The following is a 17,379-nucleotide window of genomic DNA, read 5'->3' on the forward strand; positions in this document are numbered from 1 at the left end:
GCGAACATCACAGACGTCGCAGGTTGTATGAAAAAGGCTCCCATTGAAGTTATGTGAGAGCCGCGTGTGTCCGGCTCGGCGCCGGGAGATGATTTGCTGTTCTTTCTGGTTGAATAGGTCTGTCCCTGCCGATGCGGTCCCCTTAATTTTCCGAAGGTATCCAGATGTTGTGGCAAACTTTCCCAGTTTTCTCGTACGGCTCACTTTATCCAGGTTTATACGTCTCCCAATGGGACAGATTTTCTAAACCGCTGGCCCTGATATCCGACTCCGGCAAGGAGATCTGCCGTGATGTTTCCAGACACGCAGTGCCTCGGAATCCAGGCGAAGGTCGTATCAGGTATCAGGTATCAGAACGTCGGCTCAGGAGGCACGTTCCCCTCAATTTGGGAGATTTATGCCATCGCCTTCACTGGCCTTTCTCATCATTTCTTCTTCTTCTTATTGGCATTACATCCCCACACTGGGACAGAGCCTCCTCGCAGCTTAGTGTTCATTAAGCACTTCCGCAGTTATTAACTGCGATGTTTCTAAGCCAGGTTACCATTTGTGCATTCGTATATCATGAGGCTAACATGATGATACTTTTATGCCCAGGGAAGTCGAGACAATTTCCAATCCGAAAACTGTATAGACCGGCACCGGGAATCGAACCCAGCCACCCTCAGCATGGTCTTGCTTTGTAGCCGCGCGTCTTACCGCACGGCTAAGGAGGGCCCCACAACTCTCATCATTTACCTGACGGAAAAAGAAGTGAAAAGGGAAAAGGAAGAGGAAGTGAAGTTGGAAAGGAGAATGGAACCATTTATAGGAAAGCCAATTATGAAGACTCACACGCATTCAGCTAGCGACTAAAGAGAGGTGTCACAAAAACATAGAGGACGTAACAATGGACGAACGTTAAAGATGAAACACAGAGTGCACTGTGAAAAACGCATAATGCGAATCCATATAGGTGACAATCACAAAGTACATTGTAAAAATCGCATAATGCGAATCCATATAGGTGGCAATCTGTTGAAAACTAAGTAAAACACATATTCATAACCCCATTCTTATTGAACCTCACATTGAGATTGAACAAGAGTAGCCGAACCCGAACGTCAAGAACGAAACACAGAGTACACTGTGAAAAACGCATAATGCGAATCCATATAGTAAGGGTATGCGATAACACACTTTTTCCTAACGAAACGAAACGAAACGAAATTTAAAATGTCTATGTTGATTCGGATCGAAACGAAACGAAATATGGATTTACTTTCGAAACTTCGAAACGAAACGATATCAAAGTTCATTTGATTCGAAATTTTTCGAAACGAAACGAAATTTCTATTTTTTTTTCCGCGGAATTTTGTTTAAATTGGTTTTACATTATGTACGCAATTCGGACTTCACTATTTCGAAGTCAAATAACTGTTTTACGACCAAAAGAGTTATAATAACAGAAGAGGCAGTCGGTGATAAATCACCGCATTCTTGCATATACCATTGGTGATAAGGCAATAACCCAGCATTATGCCGCTTTCATATCAGAAAGTATAAAAAATATAGAAATTGTAGGATTTTTCATATACGGATTCAAATTTCGTTTAAAACCTTAGTTCACTTAAGAATAATGTAATTATGCTGAAGCATACTTCATATTGTCTTGCCAGCGTGGTTTTATAGTATTGAGCTACTTCAAAATCAGAAAATTAATACTTTAATTTATTTTTTTATTTAGTGGGGTACTCAATTATGTATCCACATCTGCCAGGCGCACACACAGATAGAGAATTGATATTTGAAAAGGGGCGTAACAGCCAAAATTTATTTCTGCTTATTATTCGTGCACATATATGTAGCATACATTTGCTCACTAGAAGAATCCTGTGCACCTTTCTAAAATACACAAAGATATGTACTTCAGATTGAATTTCACAGACCCATAGTCTTATATACAATCAGTTCGACGAACTGAGCTATTGTCTGTGTGTCCTTGGCACTTGAGAACAGCTGTTATGGTCAGTATGAGCCAAAAGCAATCATAAATAAAAAACTTTCAGCAATTTTAATAATCTTTCAACCCGTTCAGGATTTTTTTTGCGAAGATCTAGAAATGCCCACAAATCTTCAATGTTAAATGTGGAAATAGTCAAAGAAGAGCTACGCTTGATGAACTGTACACATTATAATTATAACGGAATGAAATCTAACGAAATGTATGGCTCTCCATGAACTTTTCTGAAATTTTCATTTTTTTAAATTTCACAATTAAAATTAAGTTCTTACATCAAGGGACTTACTATACGAAATGTTTTGACTATTGAAGGCTTCAGAGCGTATTGAAAATAGGCTTTCGAGCCTCTCGAAAAGTGGCTTTCGAGCCTCTCGAAAAGTGGCTTTCGAGCCTCTTGAAAGGAGGCTTCCGAACCTCTTAAAAGGAGGCTTCCAAGCCTCTTGGAAGGAGGCTTCCGAGCCTCTTGAAAGGAGGCTTTCGAGCCTCTTGGAAGGAGGCTTCCGAGCCTCTTGAAAGGAGGCTTCCGAGCCTCTTGAAAGGATGCTTCCGAGCCTCTTGAAAGGAGGCTTCCGAGCCTCTTGAAAGGAGGCTTCCGAGCCTCTTGAAAGAAGGCTTCCGAGCCTCTTGAAAGAAGGCTTCCGAGCCTCTTGAAAGGATGCTTCCGAGCCTCTTGGAAGGAGGCTTCTGAGCCTCTTGAAGGAGGCTTCCGAGCCTTTTGAAAGGAGGCTTCTGAGCCTCTTGGAAGGAGGCCTGAGCCTCTTGAAAGGATGCTTCCAGAGCCTCTTGGAAGGAGGCTTCCTGAGCCTCTTGAAGGAGGCTTCTGAGCCTCTTGAAAGGAGGCTTCTGAGCCTCTTGAAAGAGGCTCTGAGCCTCTTGAAAGAGGCTTCCAGGCCTCTTGAAAGGAGGCTTCTGAGCCTCTTGAAGGAGGCTCTGAGCCTCTTGAAAGGAGGCTTGAGCCTCTTGAAAGGAGGCTTCTGAGCCTCTTGAAAGGAGGCTTCCTGAGCCTCTTGAAGGAGGCTTCTGAGCCTCTTGAAGGAGGCTTCTGGGCCTCTTGAAAGGAGGCTTGAGCCTCTTGAAGGAGGCTTCTGAGCCTCTTGAAGGAGGCACCGAGGACTCTTGAAAGGAGGCTCTGGGCCTCTTGAAAGGAGGCTTCTGAGCCTCTTGAAAGGAGGCTTCTGAGGCCTCTTGAAAGGAGGCTTCTGAGCCTCTTGAAAGGAGGCTTCTGAGCCTCTTGAAGGAGGCTTCTGAGGCCTCTTGAAGGAGGCTTCTGAGCCTCTTGAAAGGAGGCTTCTGAGCCTCTTGAAGGAGGCTTCTGAGCCTCTTGAAGGAGGCTTCTGAGCCTCTTGAAGGAGGCTTCTGAGCCTCTTGAAAGGAGGCTTGAGGCCTCTTGAAAGGAGGCTTCCTAGCCTCTTGAAGGAGGCTGGAGCCTCTTGAAAGGAGGCTTCCGAGCCTCTTGAAGGAGGCTCTGAGCCTCTTGAAGGAGGCTTCTGAGCCTCTTGAAAGGAGGCTTGAGGCCTCTTGAAGGAGGCTGGAGCCTCTTGAAGGAGGCTTGAGCCTCTTGAAGGAGGCTTCTGAGCCTCTTGAAAGGAGGCTTCTGAGCCTCTTGAAAGGAGGCTTCTGAGCCTCTTGAAAGGAGGCTTCTGAGCCTCTTGAAAGGAGGCTTCTGGGCCTCTTGAAGGAGGCTCTGAGCCTCTTGAAAGGAGGCTTCTGAGCCTCTTGAAAGGAGGCTTCTGAGCCTCTTGAAAGGAGGCTTCTGGGCCTCTTGAAGGAGGCTTCTGAGCCTCTTGAAAGGAGGCTTGAGCCTCTTGAAAGGAGGCTTCTGAGCCTCTTGAAGGAGGCTTCTGGGCCTCTTGAAAGGAGGCTTCTGAGCCTCTTGAAAGGAGGCTTCTGAGCCTCTTGAAGGAGGCTTCTGGGCCTCTTGAAGGAGGCTTCCTGAGCCTCTTGAAGGAGGCTTCTGAGCCTCTTGAAAGGAGGCTTCTGAGCCTCTTGAAAGGAGGCTTCTGAGGCCTCTTGAAAGGAGGCTTCCGGGCCTCTTGAAGGAGGCTCTGAGCCTCTTGAAAGGAGGCTTCTGAGCCTCTTGAAAGGAGGCTTCTGAGCCTCTTGAAAGGAGGCCTGAGCCTCTTGAAAGGAGGCTTCCGAGCCTCTTGAAAGGAGGCTTCCGAGCCTCTTGAAAGGAGGCTTCCGAGCCTCTTGAAAGGAGGCTTCCGAGCCTCTTGAAAGGAGGCTTCTGAACCTCTTGAAAGGAGGCTTCCAAGCCTCTTGAAAGGAGGCTTCCAAGCCTCTTGAAAGGAGGCTTCCAAGCCTCTTGAAAGGAGGCTTTCGAGATAAGTTTTGAGGTTTCAAGCATCTTGAAAGAAGAACTCCAATCTTCTTTAAGGGAGGGCTTCGAGCCTCTTGAAAGAGGCCTTCCGAGCCTTTGGAAAAGAGCTTTCCTAGCCTTTTAAAAGAAGGAGAAAAGAGAAAAAAGAAAATTTAAAGAAGAAAGCTCAAAAGAAGATTTCCGGGCCTCTAGAAAGGAGGCTTCCAACCCTCTTGAGAGTAGGCTTCCGAGCCTTTTGAAATGAGGCTGTCTAGCCTGTTTAAAAATCCCTTCCGAGCCCCTTAAAAAGATCCGAGGCTTTTAAAATAAGCAGAAATAAAAGGAAATTTCTAGAAAAACAGCTTGGCTTCCGGGCCTCTTAAAAGAAAGTTTTTAAACATCTTATAATTATGTTTCCGGGTCACTTGAAAGGTGGCTTCCGAGCTGATTGGAAGGAGGCCTCCGAGAAGCGCAGAAGGATGCTTCCAATTCTCTTGCAACGAAGCAACTGAGCTTTTCGGGAAGAAGTCTCCATGTCTTTCAAATGGAGGCTTTCGAATCTGTAGACTCTAGATTTTAGTTAAGAATCATATTCTTAACATATAATTCAACATTCTGTTTTGACCCGGTAGATTGCATAGAAGTTTTTTCAAATTTGTTCATTCGAGGTTTTGCCCTTTTGATCTTTTGTCCCACATCTCTTCATCCATTGTACTGGTTGTGAAGGACAGGATTCAATAGGCCATGATTTACTGATCGCCATGCATAGGATAAAGGAGGTATTTTGGACCACCAGTTCAACGGCTCATATTTTGGACCACTGAGTATTATGTACAAGACAAAGTTTAGAAAATAAAAAATACAAAACTTTATCAATAAGTTTGGATTAAAATTGTAATTCATCCGCCATTAAGCAGTTCGTCCGAGGTACCCCCTGGGCCCGGCGAAAGTACCCTCAGGGGTACATGTACCCCAGGTTGAGAACCGCTGTTATAAAAGACCGAGGAATTCTCTGCATCCACGTGAGCGCTACGGGAAAGGAATCGTTGGTTAGTAAAGAAGGAAATTCATGTGAAGCCCCTGGGTAAGCGACTTCGTTTAATAAGCTTCTACAATACGATTGATTCCGCACTAAATAATTCTTTGCTCTTTGATGCAGACATTAGTTTTATCACTTCGCGTTCTCCCACACTAGCTGACGTGATCAGCGTCTACAACATCGATTATACACTGGTTAAACAAATTTCTGCTACACGAGGTAGATTTTTTTCACTTCGCGTTCTCCCGGACTAGCGGCTGTCCCATGACCAGCAGCAACACGATCGATTCCGCATTAATATTGTACAAATAGTAAAAAATATCACAAAATATAAATTCGAAACTTGGAAACACTGAAGACGTTTTATAGAAGCAAACTACATACGTATTTGTCGACTAAGAATGGGGTTATGCAGTAAGCGTTAATAGAATAAACTGTATAACCTAAAATTTTGAAAACAACTTAACGATTTTGTTTAGCGGCGCAGCCAAAATTTTTGATAAAATAAAGAATGGTTTAAGTTTAAATTTGTTTCGAAATTCCGCGGAATTCCGTTAAATTTCGTTAGAAGCTAGTTTTTTCTAGCGAAATTTTTGTAATTTTACGAAACGAAACGAAATCAAGAAATGTGATTTCGCGATGCTAAAATTCCGCGAAATTCCGCGGAATTTCGTTTCGAACCACCTGAAACGAAATTTTTCGAAATACCGCATATGCTTACCATATAGGTAACATACACAAAGTACATTGTAAAAAAAACGCCTAATGTGAATCCATATATGTAGGTGAAAATTTGTTGAAAAACTAAGTAAAAAACATATTCATAATCCCACCCTTATTCAACCTCAAGTTGAGATTAAACAAGAGTAGCTGAAGCCGAACGTCAAAGACGAAACACAGAGTACACTGTGAAAACCGCATAATGCGAATCCATATAGGTGACAATTTGTTGAAAACTAAGTAAAACACATATTCATAACCCTACTCTTATTTAACCTCACGATGAGGTTGAAAAAGAGTAGCCGATTATCTCGGAGAAGTAAAAAGTCAACTACGCCATAGCTCCGGTTAGCTCAGCGAGGGCTAAAATACTGTGAAGGGGGCCCCGATGCTTCACAGGCTCCGTTTGCGGTTAGGTTCTTATTAGACCCCCCCTAACCATTCATTCGTAGGCACGGTAAGCATAAAGCCGCATCACACCGAAAATTAGGGGTCACCTGTATGGTGGACTTTTACCACTGGAACAGGCAATCCGTAATGTTATTCTTAGCCAGATAACCAGCTGCCGACACCACACGGCTATCTAGGCTGTTCGTGGAGAGAAGTTGACATTGACTTTACGTCAACTCTCAATGTGGCCGAATAGCCGTACGGCTTACTTTATCCAGGTTTTTACGTCTCCCAATGGGACAGATTTTCTAAACCGCTGGCCCTGATATCCGACTCCGGCAAGGAGATCTGCCGTGATGTTTCCAGACACTCCGCAGTGCCTCGGAATCCAGGCGAAGGTCGTGTTCGGGAGCATGTTTTGGATCCAGTATTCTTAGGCTCGTTGCTTGGTTTCCTGGATGGATAGGTGGCTGCGATAAATGCAGCGGCTATTTTGACCGAAAAGAAGCTGCACATATCCGGGAGGCTGCCTGACACAGTGAAACCGGCCCTGGTGACCCAAAGGCTGACTCCCTAGCCCGAAACCGACCCATCCGTAAAGCTGTGTTCGTGGTTGAGGAAATCTCTCACCGACCTTCTAAGAGCCATGGAGTTGGCACCCCTGTGGAGGTTGCAAGCTATGGAGCTGTTTATAGTGGCTGTTGAGGAGTGCCATCTCCACGCTCCATGCCAGTGGGGGGAGACCGACGCCGGTCATCGTGTGCAGAATCCGGTCTCCTTCAGTGCTTTCCGGAAATGGCTGCGGTGAAAGAGGTGGCTTTGCGGCAGATGGCCGCCAGCGCACGGTGGCGAAAAGCCTGTCTCGGTACAGGCAGACTCGGCTGGTGTTGGGTAACATTCCTGAGGCGGCACGAACGTAGGAATTAAAAGTCGGTGACAGAGTTTCGACGAGGTTACTGTGGGCGACACAGGACAGTTCCAGGTCATAGACCTCCCCTCCCCGACCTTTAACCGAAGCCTCCTGTTGTTGGTTCGATGAGGCTTAGACAAGGTCCGAACCAGGTTGACTCTGTTCCGACAACTTACTTTGACTTCGTGGAAGTGCGGGAGGAACGAGAGGCTCCGGTCAATGGAGACTCCGAGAACTATCATATTTTTTTAGTTTCGAATGAGCTGGTCACCCAACTTAAGACTCGGTCCGGACAGCTGATGTCTCCACTTGCAGACGTGTCCTCGCACGCATTTGCTGGCTGTCATAGTAAAACGTACCGAGTTGGCCCAACGGAGGACGGCACTGACAGCAGATTGTGCCTTGATCCAAGTACGCCCGGGCGTGTCGCCAACGACAACCAACAGGATGTCATCTGCATATAAGTAGATGTATATTAGGGTGGTTCAAAAAATTGATTTTGCTCCACAGTGCTCATCTGATTCTTTACCATATTCTGAGTGTCCTCTGAAAATTTGAGCTAATTTGGATTAAACCTGATTTAGCACAAACGGTTTCAAGTTTGCATGCAAATTAGTATGGGGAAATTTATTTTTTCATTATACTGTTCATGACGCTTCCCCATCAAGCGTTGGTTAAAAGAAAACCTATATAGCTAAAATATATAATACTCAACAGCTTTCACTCAGTGAAAACCCCATCTCAATTAATAGTCCGAATAATTAGTAATCGAATTTTATCTATACCGTGGTTTTCTGGAGCTAATTGCATAACTCTTCAACAGGCAACATTGCTGCTCGTGGCGCGAAAGATAGCACACACAAATTCAGGCTACTATGTTGCACTGCCCATTTCAGTGATGCCCTCAAAGAAGTTTAATGATCATGACTAAAGATTCGCAACCTGTCTTAAAATCGATTACTAATTATTGGGGTGGTTAATCAACATGCGGTTTTCGTTGGGTGAAAGCTGTTAAGTATTCCTTTTAGCTATGTAGGTTTTCTTTTAACCTGCGCATATTGGGGAAGCGTCATTAACAGTATAATGAAGAAATTAATTTCCCCATACTAATTTGCATGCAAACTTGAAACCGTTTGTGCTAAATCAGTTTTAATCCAAATGAGCTCAAATTTTCAGAGGACACTCAGAATATGGTAAAGAATCAGATGAGCACTGTGGAGCAAAATCGATTTTTTGAACCACCCTAATGTATATGTTGGCGAGGAGGGAGCGAAACACCCCGTTCATAGCCACGAGGAACAACGTGACGGCTAGAATGAATCCCTCTGAAATTCCTGTTTTCTCCGGAAAGGTCCTCGAACTTTGATTAACAATCATAACTTGAAAAGAGCACCCTGTTAGTAAATTCCGAACGAAAGCTGAGAGAGACTAACCAGCGAAATATTCCCCGGAAGCATTGGCCACTTCAGCGGGATCGGAGATGGTGCGATCCGGTGTGTCGAGATAGATGGGGGAAATCTTCGTTTACCGCTAAGTGCGTTCACTTTATTTTAGGAATTCATTTAGGAGCTTCTTAGGAAATTGAAGAAAGGAGGTACTGCTTTTCAGGAATTTATTAAAAATAATTCTCCAGAAATTTCTTTAGACCATTCGCCAGCTAATTTTTCAGAACTCTTCTGGGAGATGCAACATTTCTCTGACTTTTTTTTAGCAATTCTTTCAAAAATTTCTGGGGTGATTCATTTTTTTTCTATTTCCATAGAACAGAACTAAGCAAAAACACATGCGAGTTTGGCGTCGGGTGGAAGAGCACTCATTAAGTCTCAGGAGCGACGCTGTGTATGTGATGAAAATCTCCGAGGCTGGTTTGAGTGTGAATGTGAGTGAGTGACGCACCACACGAAAAAGAAGAACGACAAACTCGCTTTTGTTTTGCGACGCACAAGCTCGGGTTTCATGAAATTCATTGTTATGAGTTTTTGAGGAAGAAGAAGGAAAGAGAAAGAATCTCGCTTCTCACTTCTCGTTCTCTAGTCCTCACTTCTCACTTCTTCCTACTCCTTTTTCTCAACATCCGACGTTTCGACCCTTGGTTTGGGCCTTCTTCAGGGAGGTTATAGGGGTGCCTTCCTTTTACTTTTCACTAAAAAGTTTTCATTTCTCACTACTCACTTCGCACTTCAAATTTTTCACTTAATTCCCACTACTCATTTCTCGCTTCTCATTTCTCACTTCTCACTTCCAACAAATAACTCATTTCTCACTTCCAACTTATTATTTTTCACTTCTCACCTCTTATTTATCACTTTTCACTTCTTACTGTTACCTTATTATTATTATCGTCTTTATTAAAGAGGTTTTCTGGTATCAGAAACTGCTAACTATATCGTGCATGTAACTATTTCGAGTAAGGAAGAGTTCACTGCACAGTCAAACCTCCATGAGTCAATATTGAAGGAACCATCGACCATGTAGACTACAAAATCCTCGAAAAGCTGTTTGAAGGGACCATCATAGTACCCCAGAAAATATTTTTTAATAAGAAATAATTTGCCTTCTTGAGTCGATATCGAGTCATAGAACAACAACTCAAAGAAGTTTGACTGTAATAAGGATTTTTTTATTATCTTTATTATGGAGACTTTCAGCTGACTCGTCTCCGAATAAAGAATTAAATTTTTTGGGTCAGTTTTTCGGTGATTTAAGTGGCGTTCCAGTCTGGTTTTTTTTTATCTAAAACAACATATTTTTGTTTTTCATTTAAAACCAGACTGAAACGCAAAATTAATCACCGAAAGTACATCGAAAGCAGGCGACATCATCAAAACAAGGTTAATTTTTCGCAAACAAGTTTGTAGGAATTGTTCGCAAGAAAACCTGTTCAACATTGCTATCTGATCTTATTTTATAAAAATAAATATTCGCCCACAAAGTAGGTGAACTGTTCCGTTTTCCATCTCACTGAATATATATTCATCTCATCCCGAAACAAAGAAATACGGCACCAATTTCTTAGCTTCTTTTTGCTAACATGCGTGCTCATTGCTGATAAAAAATCACAAAAATAAGAAATAAATCATTTTCATTGCTTCACTTCGTTTGTTCGATACTAATTCTGAAATCGACTGAAATCGTTAAATCTAGGTTACTGTGATGGTCCCTTCAAACAGCTAACTAACTTTTTGCAATTCCTGATCATAATATCTGGTTTACAGTTCGTATTTGAGTGATAAAACGGCCTATTTTTCCATACCAACGAAATGGGTGCTTTAATGAACACTATGCAACTCAAATGGGTTGCATAATATTCACTATAACACTCATTTGGGTGCTATAATGGAAAACCAACATCAGAACAGTAGTTACATGACTTCATATTGCTGAATGAGCTGGGGGAAGTGTTCAAATAGTGTATTCTCTGCGTCGCGTAATAAATGAAATACATTGATGGACATGGCATCAAAAATTTCCAAAGGCAAGTATATCTATCGCTTCACGGCTCATCGAACTAAGCAATGTGGCATGGTGCCATAGAATATGATTGTTCTCGGCAGCAAAATAATTTATTAGCGAGAATAGCCATGTGGAGTAAATTAGACTGTACAATTTTGGTACGAATTTATCAAATAAAGTCCATTTTTCGTCATTGCAAAAAATAGCGTGTGTAACTCGTTGCAAAACTCGATTTTTTCAGCACTCGTAGTATTTATCCAACTCGGCTAGCCTCGTTGGATAAACGTACAACTCGTGCTGAAAAAATCATCTTTTTGCAACTTGTTGCACAAACTGCTATTTTATACAGTGATCCTAAACCGATTTTCTCGGAACAAAATGCATTCGGAAGGTGCTGAAGTCTTACTGGTCGCTATTGAATTTAATAACGATCGGTTATTGTTATAGTACCGATTTGGGTGTCCCACAGTAGAAAAAAACTACATGATACTAAAAGTGTGTTAGCAATCTATTACTCTTTCAGTGCGCCTAGGGTACCTGAAAACCCCCATCTTTCAACTACGAAACATCGGTACTGCCTTATTCAGAAGAGATGTTTGAATCTAGCACTTCCATTTATATTATTTTGCACGAGACTTTTTCATAATAAAAGGAAAACAATGTCTTGTGTCTCAATTTCAATGATGGTGACCCCTTCGGGATCTGTTATTACCAAAATTTATCCTAAAACGACTGTATCCAACACTCGGCTTTCAGTGCAAAAGAGGAATACCTATTCTGCTCCCTTCTCTAAAAACGGGGGGACGATAAATTATGAGGCAATTAATTTTAATTAAATTTCTCCGTCTGTTTGTGTGAGAAAAAAGCACTCTCTAATGAAGTCCTGTGTGTACCTCTTTTGGAGTCTTGGGCTGACCTTCTCCAACCAGTCCAACATCATCGTCAGGTTTTTCCAGTTGAACCGAAACGCCATCATCCATCCATTTAGGGCCACACATCCCCATCCACCGTTGCCGTTGCCGTACTCGTTCTCCGGGATCGTCAACCAACGGTTTTATGTTATTATTTTTAGCGTTTTTCAGGAACCATCCCAAGCCCTCCCAGCCATCCTTGACTCCTCCTGGTCTAATTAAATTAGCTGAGTGTGTTTGCTCCGTTCCTTTGTTCGACGGACAGACGGCAGACTGACCAACCAAACGACGATGACGTGTTTCGAAAGTCTACAAATGCTGGATGCTTCGATGCCACGCTGATTTTGAATCCACGACGGAAAGATGTTAGTGACCATGCGAGGAGCATATGGTACGAATTAGAGCAGTCAAGAGTTCCATTTTGGAAGTTGATAATTTTCTAAGTACATAATATTCGAGTAAAATGATTTGATTTTTCAATATTGATGTAATATGCGTGCAAGGTATTTCTATGTGGGGCTTTAACTCCACACTAGATATGAGGTTTTTTACACAGTAATTCCAATATCTTTAAATTGAATCTTCTTCGTTTTGAATTGGCAACAACAGCGCGTTTTGTATCGCTCCCACCCGTCAGTTAGTTTAACAATACCTAATGGCAGAAATCATCAAACAATTACGAGCTCTTCCGTCTTCACTTATAGTTCCTATAGCTTTCCGCTGCTGTGGCTTCGACAACCAAACGGATTTCACCTAGCTTCGTGGATTAGGTGTTTGAATTTAATGGATTTCATCGCAAACACGCACTTCGGGTTCGGTTCGACGGGAGGAAGTGACTTTTATGGGCCAGTTCAGGATCCCGTTACGTCCCGAACGATGGGCTCTCATCTCCGACAAAAGTAGCTTTAAATGGTTGGCATCCGACAGGGCCATAAATTTTCTAACATCAATCTCGGTCGACATATACGGGAGGAAAATCTAGGAGGACTCGTTTCAGCTTCGGTGCCCATTCGGTACGCTGTCAGATTCAGAGTTTCGTCAACCCATCCGTCCGTCCATCCGTCGGGACCCGGATGGGGTTCGGTCGGTGAACCAACAATACACAAGGATGCAGTGAACTCCCACAACCACCATCATCATCGTCGTCGTCGTCCTCGTCCTTGATGGGGAATCGTTAATGTCGACGTCGTGTGTATTGGTTCAGGGACCTTGATGCCAGACAGAGAGATGTACGGAAACGAGTAACTTTATGATCAGATATGACAAGCGACAAGAGACACTCTTTGAATATATGATAATAATATATTCATATCTTGGAGTCCATCGTTCTCGGTTCGAAATCAAGCTTTGAGTCGATAGATGTCGTTGTTCGTTATATATTAGTTGAATGGTCGCTTTGTGGAAGAACGATGGGTAAACAAATAGCGTCATACATAATGAATTCAAATATGTACGTAATTTAATCGATCCAAAATGTAGGTCAAAGAACAACTGTAGAACGTTGAGATTATTCTCGATGATGATATTTGAAATACAGTGCACACACAGGCTGCGCTTTTGAAATTGATTCATTCAAATAACAATCAATGTTTTAAGAAATCCTTGGTAAACTGTTTATTAAAGTAGCTGTATCAAGTACATATTAATTCTTGCAATACCGTCGTCGGGGGTGAGTCAAATGGGGTTGAGAATGGGTCACTGTTTCAAGTACTTAGAATGCTTGTAGAGTAGATTGAATGTATCTGAGGGCAAGAAGACTTAAATATAAGACCTTTTTGAACGATTTTGCTATCCGACCTCCAGGCTGCCGGTGAGAGCGATGACCCATTCTCATCCCCAGACCCATTGTCACCCCCGATGGCGGTAGCCGTGTTGTTATAATCGCTTGATTGATACGTTTCCGTTCTGTGTGAAAATGTTTATCATTAACTGGAATCAGTGAAATTACCACATTGGTTAACCGAACGGTTATATCAGTCTTCTATGGGCATCATTATTGATGAATATTCTCCGCTTATAGCAATTAATTACTCAACCTATGTAGCACTATGGGTCTTCGGACCTTCTATCAAAAGTTTTTTTTGAGTAATCCTATAGTGTTTAGTTGCAACTTTGTTGTACGAGAAAGGCAAAAATATTAGATAGGTCAAAATAGCACATTAGGGAGATAGATCCCATTATTTTTCATTTGTTTGCATTCAATGCTATACATTTCTGCTCTGAACGAAAAAAAAATATCTTTTGATTTGTTTTCTTTAACAAAAAATATTAATTTGAAAATAAAAATCAGGTCAATTTTTAATAGGAAATAATGGGACCGCCCAACAAACAATTCTAGCTGAATAAGCTAGTTTTTCAGCGAAAGAAGATTATTATTAGCGGGCTTGGTAGTCATATGGCTACTGCTTCTGCGTCATACGCAGGAGGTCGTGGGTTCAATCCTAGGTCCGTTCCATCCTCCTACTTTGTATCTTTCTCTATATTTCTCATGTTCTAGCAATCGCTAGAACTGGAAATGGATTCCATACCGTTTCCATTACTATTCCTATACCTTCAACTTGAGTATTCTAACAGTAATCTGCTAGTAAGAATTGGAATTGAATATGAATATATTTTCATTCTAATTGGAATTAGAATTGGAGATGAACTTTTAGAGCTCGTTTACTACATCCAATTAGAAATTCTATCAGTTGCTTTCTCCTATCTATCACATTGGCAGCTCGTTAACCAAGACGGACCTCTGCCTCTCGAACCTAACCCAAAAAATTCCAACAAATTCCGCATGAACTCGTGGCAAGTGCAGAGGTATATTCGGCTTGCAGTGGGCGAGTGATTCCTCCCCCTTCCCAACATTGACTTGCATTCTGACCTGGCAGGCGCCTAACAAATGAGATCACCAGTACATTGAAGATGTGTGCTAGTCCCAAGCAAACATCTGTTGGTTCCCTGTGCAAGAACAGCTGATCTGGTCATAATGGAGTAGCAACTACGAGCAGTCAATCAAGCTCAAGCTCAAGAAAGAAGATTATTATTGGTCATACAAGCGGCTTTCTTTCCTTCAATGTTTGTCGGGCGGATTCCACGTCGAATGCAATTTATTGCGAGTAAATTGGTTATGGATAGGTATCTTAACAATGAGTGGGTTTTTTTTGCGCACACATACACATTTCGAGCTGAGTCTATTGGGGTATATAACACTATGTCCTACAAAGAAGTTGTTTTTGGAGCGAATGTATAGTGCGCTGTAATCATTTATATTATTTTACCAAATTATGCTTCAACAAGATTCAATTGGCCATAATTTATGCATCATGTTGAAGTGCAAGTTTGGTATCATCACAAACATCGGTTTCACACTTGTAGTACCAGTACTTTGACTGCCAGGAGGAAGTAAGCTAGATGTTAGTCACGTAAACAGGAACGACATTAGCAATCCTATACTTTTGAATCAATTCATACGACCCTTCCCCGATATTCCTAAACTTTATTTCCTACCAACCATCAAACTCCTTGGCATCTATGAGGGCGTCGCACAATGGCGGAAACCCGTACAAAACCTCATAAGTTTCACAAAACTTGTTTTTTTTTAAATTTCCCACATATATTAAATGAACTGATTCCAAAATTTGATGATTGTAGCTTGTAAATTCATTTTTTGGTGGCTTGTTGAAGTTAGTGCTGAAAAGCATCTCCCGAATAAATTTATATGGAAAATGAAAATTTGACTAAAGTTTTTTCGGGAACGATTCGGAACGATCTGGTATCATGTATTGAAACCTATTTTTGGTCTACTTTCCGGTGGTTAGTGTGGTGATTTGCTCATAGTTGCTCCAAAGCTGGAAATTGACTGCTTCAATGTTAGAATGAGGACGCTGTTAATGCTTCAGACCATAAGGCTTGCGCCTCCAGAAGTACTCGAGTAGCATAGTATATGTTGGATAACAATTCTAACCTCAAAATGAATTTAGCGTCACAAAATTACTCTTTGGTGAAAGATTCGAGCAACATATTAGGTTTTGTCCGGCATTTGTATGGGGGCCCGCCACTGTGCTTCGGTGAGTCGCTGACCTTTCGTAAGTAGATGTCATATTATCATTTCCTTCTCTTCCCTAGTAACGGAGAAGATGGGCATGGTCAACAATAGTAATTTTCATGTTTTATCATTTTGAACATCCAATTGCTACTAAATCCTAAATAGTAATCCATAAGCAGTTGGGGTAATGGCCAAACGACCAAATGGCTTTATAGACCATGCCATTTCGCCGATCACTACTGACTTCTCACTTCTCACTACTTACTGTGAAATTGAGAATTGAGAAGTGAGTAGTGAGACGTCTCACTCCTCATTTCTCTCTTCTCACAGTGAAGAGTGAGAAATGAGGAGTGAGAAGTGACACGTCTCACCGTTCACTTCTTACTGTGAAAAGTGAGACGTCTCACTTCTCACTCCTTATTTCTCATTTCTCACTGTAAAAAGTGAGTAGTGCGAAGTGGGTAGTGAGACGTCTCACTACTCACTACGCGCTTCTAACTTTCTACAGTGGGCTACTCACTTCGCGCTTCTAACTTTCTACAGTGGGCAATGAAAAGCAAAAAGTTAGAATTGAAACGTCTCACTTGTCACTCCCCATTTCTCATTTCTCACTCTAAAAAATGAGAAGTGAGAAATAAGAAGTGAGACGTTTCACTTCTCACTTCACACTACTCATTTTTCACAGTGAAAAGTGGGAAATAAGTAGTGAGAAGCAAAATGTCTCACTTTTCACACCTCATTTCTAACTTTTCAAGTAATAGGTCATCAATTATTCTGTTCGGTTGAATAACATGTTCGGTCAAATGACTGAATGATCTGTTCGGCCAAATGTCCTATTCGGCCAAATGTCCTATTTAGCCAAATGATCTATTCAGCCAAATTATTTATTCGACCATACGGTCAAATGACCTAGTGGGTCAAATGACCTATTCAGCCGAATGACCTATTCGACCAAATGACTTATTCGGCCAAATGAGCTATTCGACCAAATGTCCTATTCGGCCAAATGACCTATTCAATCGAATGGTCTTTTCGACCACATGATCTATTCGGCCAAATGACCTATTTAGCCAAATTATCTATTCGGCCAAATGACCTATTCAGTCAAATGACCTATTCGGTCAAATGACCTATTCAGCCGAATGACCTATTCGGCCAATCAACTTTCAGCCTAGTGGCTGTTTGGCCAGTAGCAATCATCACTTGCTGTGTTGGAGTTTTTTTTTGTTAATTCGTTTATTTTCTTAGGCTCATTCGTGCAGAGCTCTGCAGAGCCATCAATATTATTTGTGTCTAAATTCAAACTATATTTATAAATTCTAGCTAAAACTAATTCAAAACTAGTCTGGATAAATACGTGGAGACTCCGAACCGTCTCTTTTCAACCGAAAATAAGTATCTAGCTATATCACTTGAAGATGGGTCTACCATAATCAGCTCTATAACAGGATCCATATGGCTGCTTGAATTGCATCCTTTTTCTGCTTTTACGCGAGTCATCAGCATACACAGAAAGAAATAATGAAAAGTAAACATCGCGTAAAACTTGAGATGCGGAAATTTACGCTTTTCTACGCTGAAATGGTGCCCTTCCTAACAAGTTTGCTTACAACTTGCATGCA

The 17,379-nt window shown here is 41.9% G+C and overlaps 1 protein-coding gene across 3 annotated transcripts in view; it reads left to right on the forward strand.

Annotated features, from left to right (window-relative positions):
* Positions 1-17,379, forward strand: part of LOC134213214 (protein O-mannosyl-transferase TMTC2-like) — a 759,458-nt gene that overhangs the window by 666,446 nt on the left and 75,633 nt on the right. The window lies entirely within an intron of this gene.

Source organism: Armigeres subalbatus, chromosome 2 (assembly GCF_024139115.2).
Source record: "Armigeres subalbatus isolate Guangzhou_Male chromosome 2, GZ_Asu_2, whole genome shotgun sequence".
In the NCBI taxonomy this organism is placed as follows: domain Eukaryota; kingdom Metazoa; phylum Arthropoda; class Insecta; order Diptera; family Culicidae; genus Armigeres; species Armigeres subalbatus.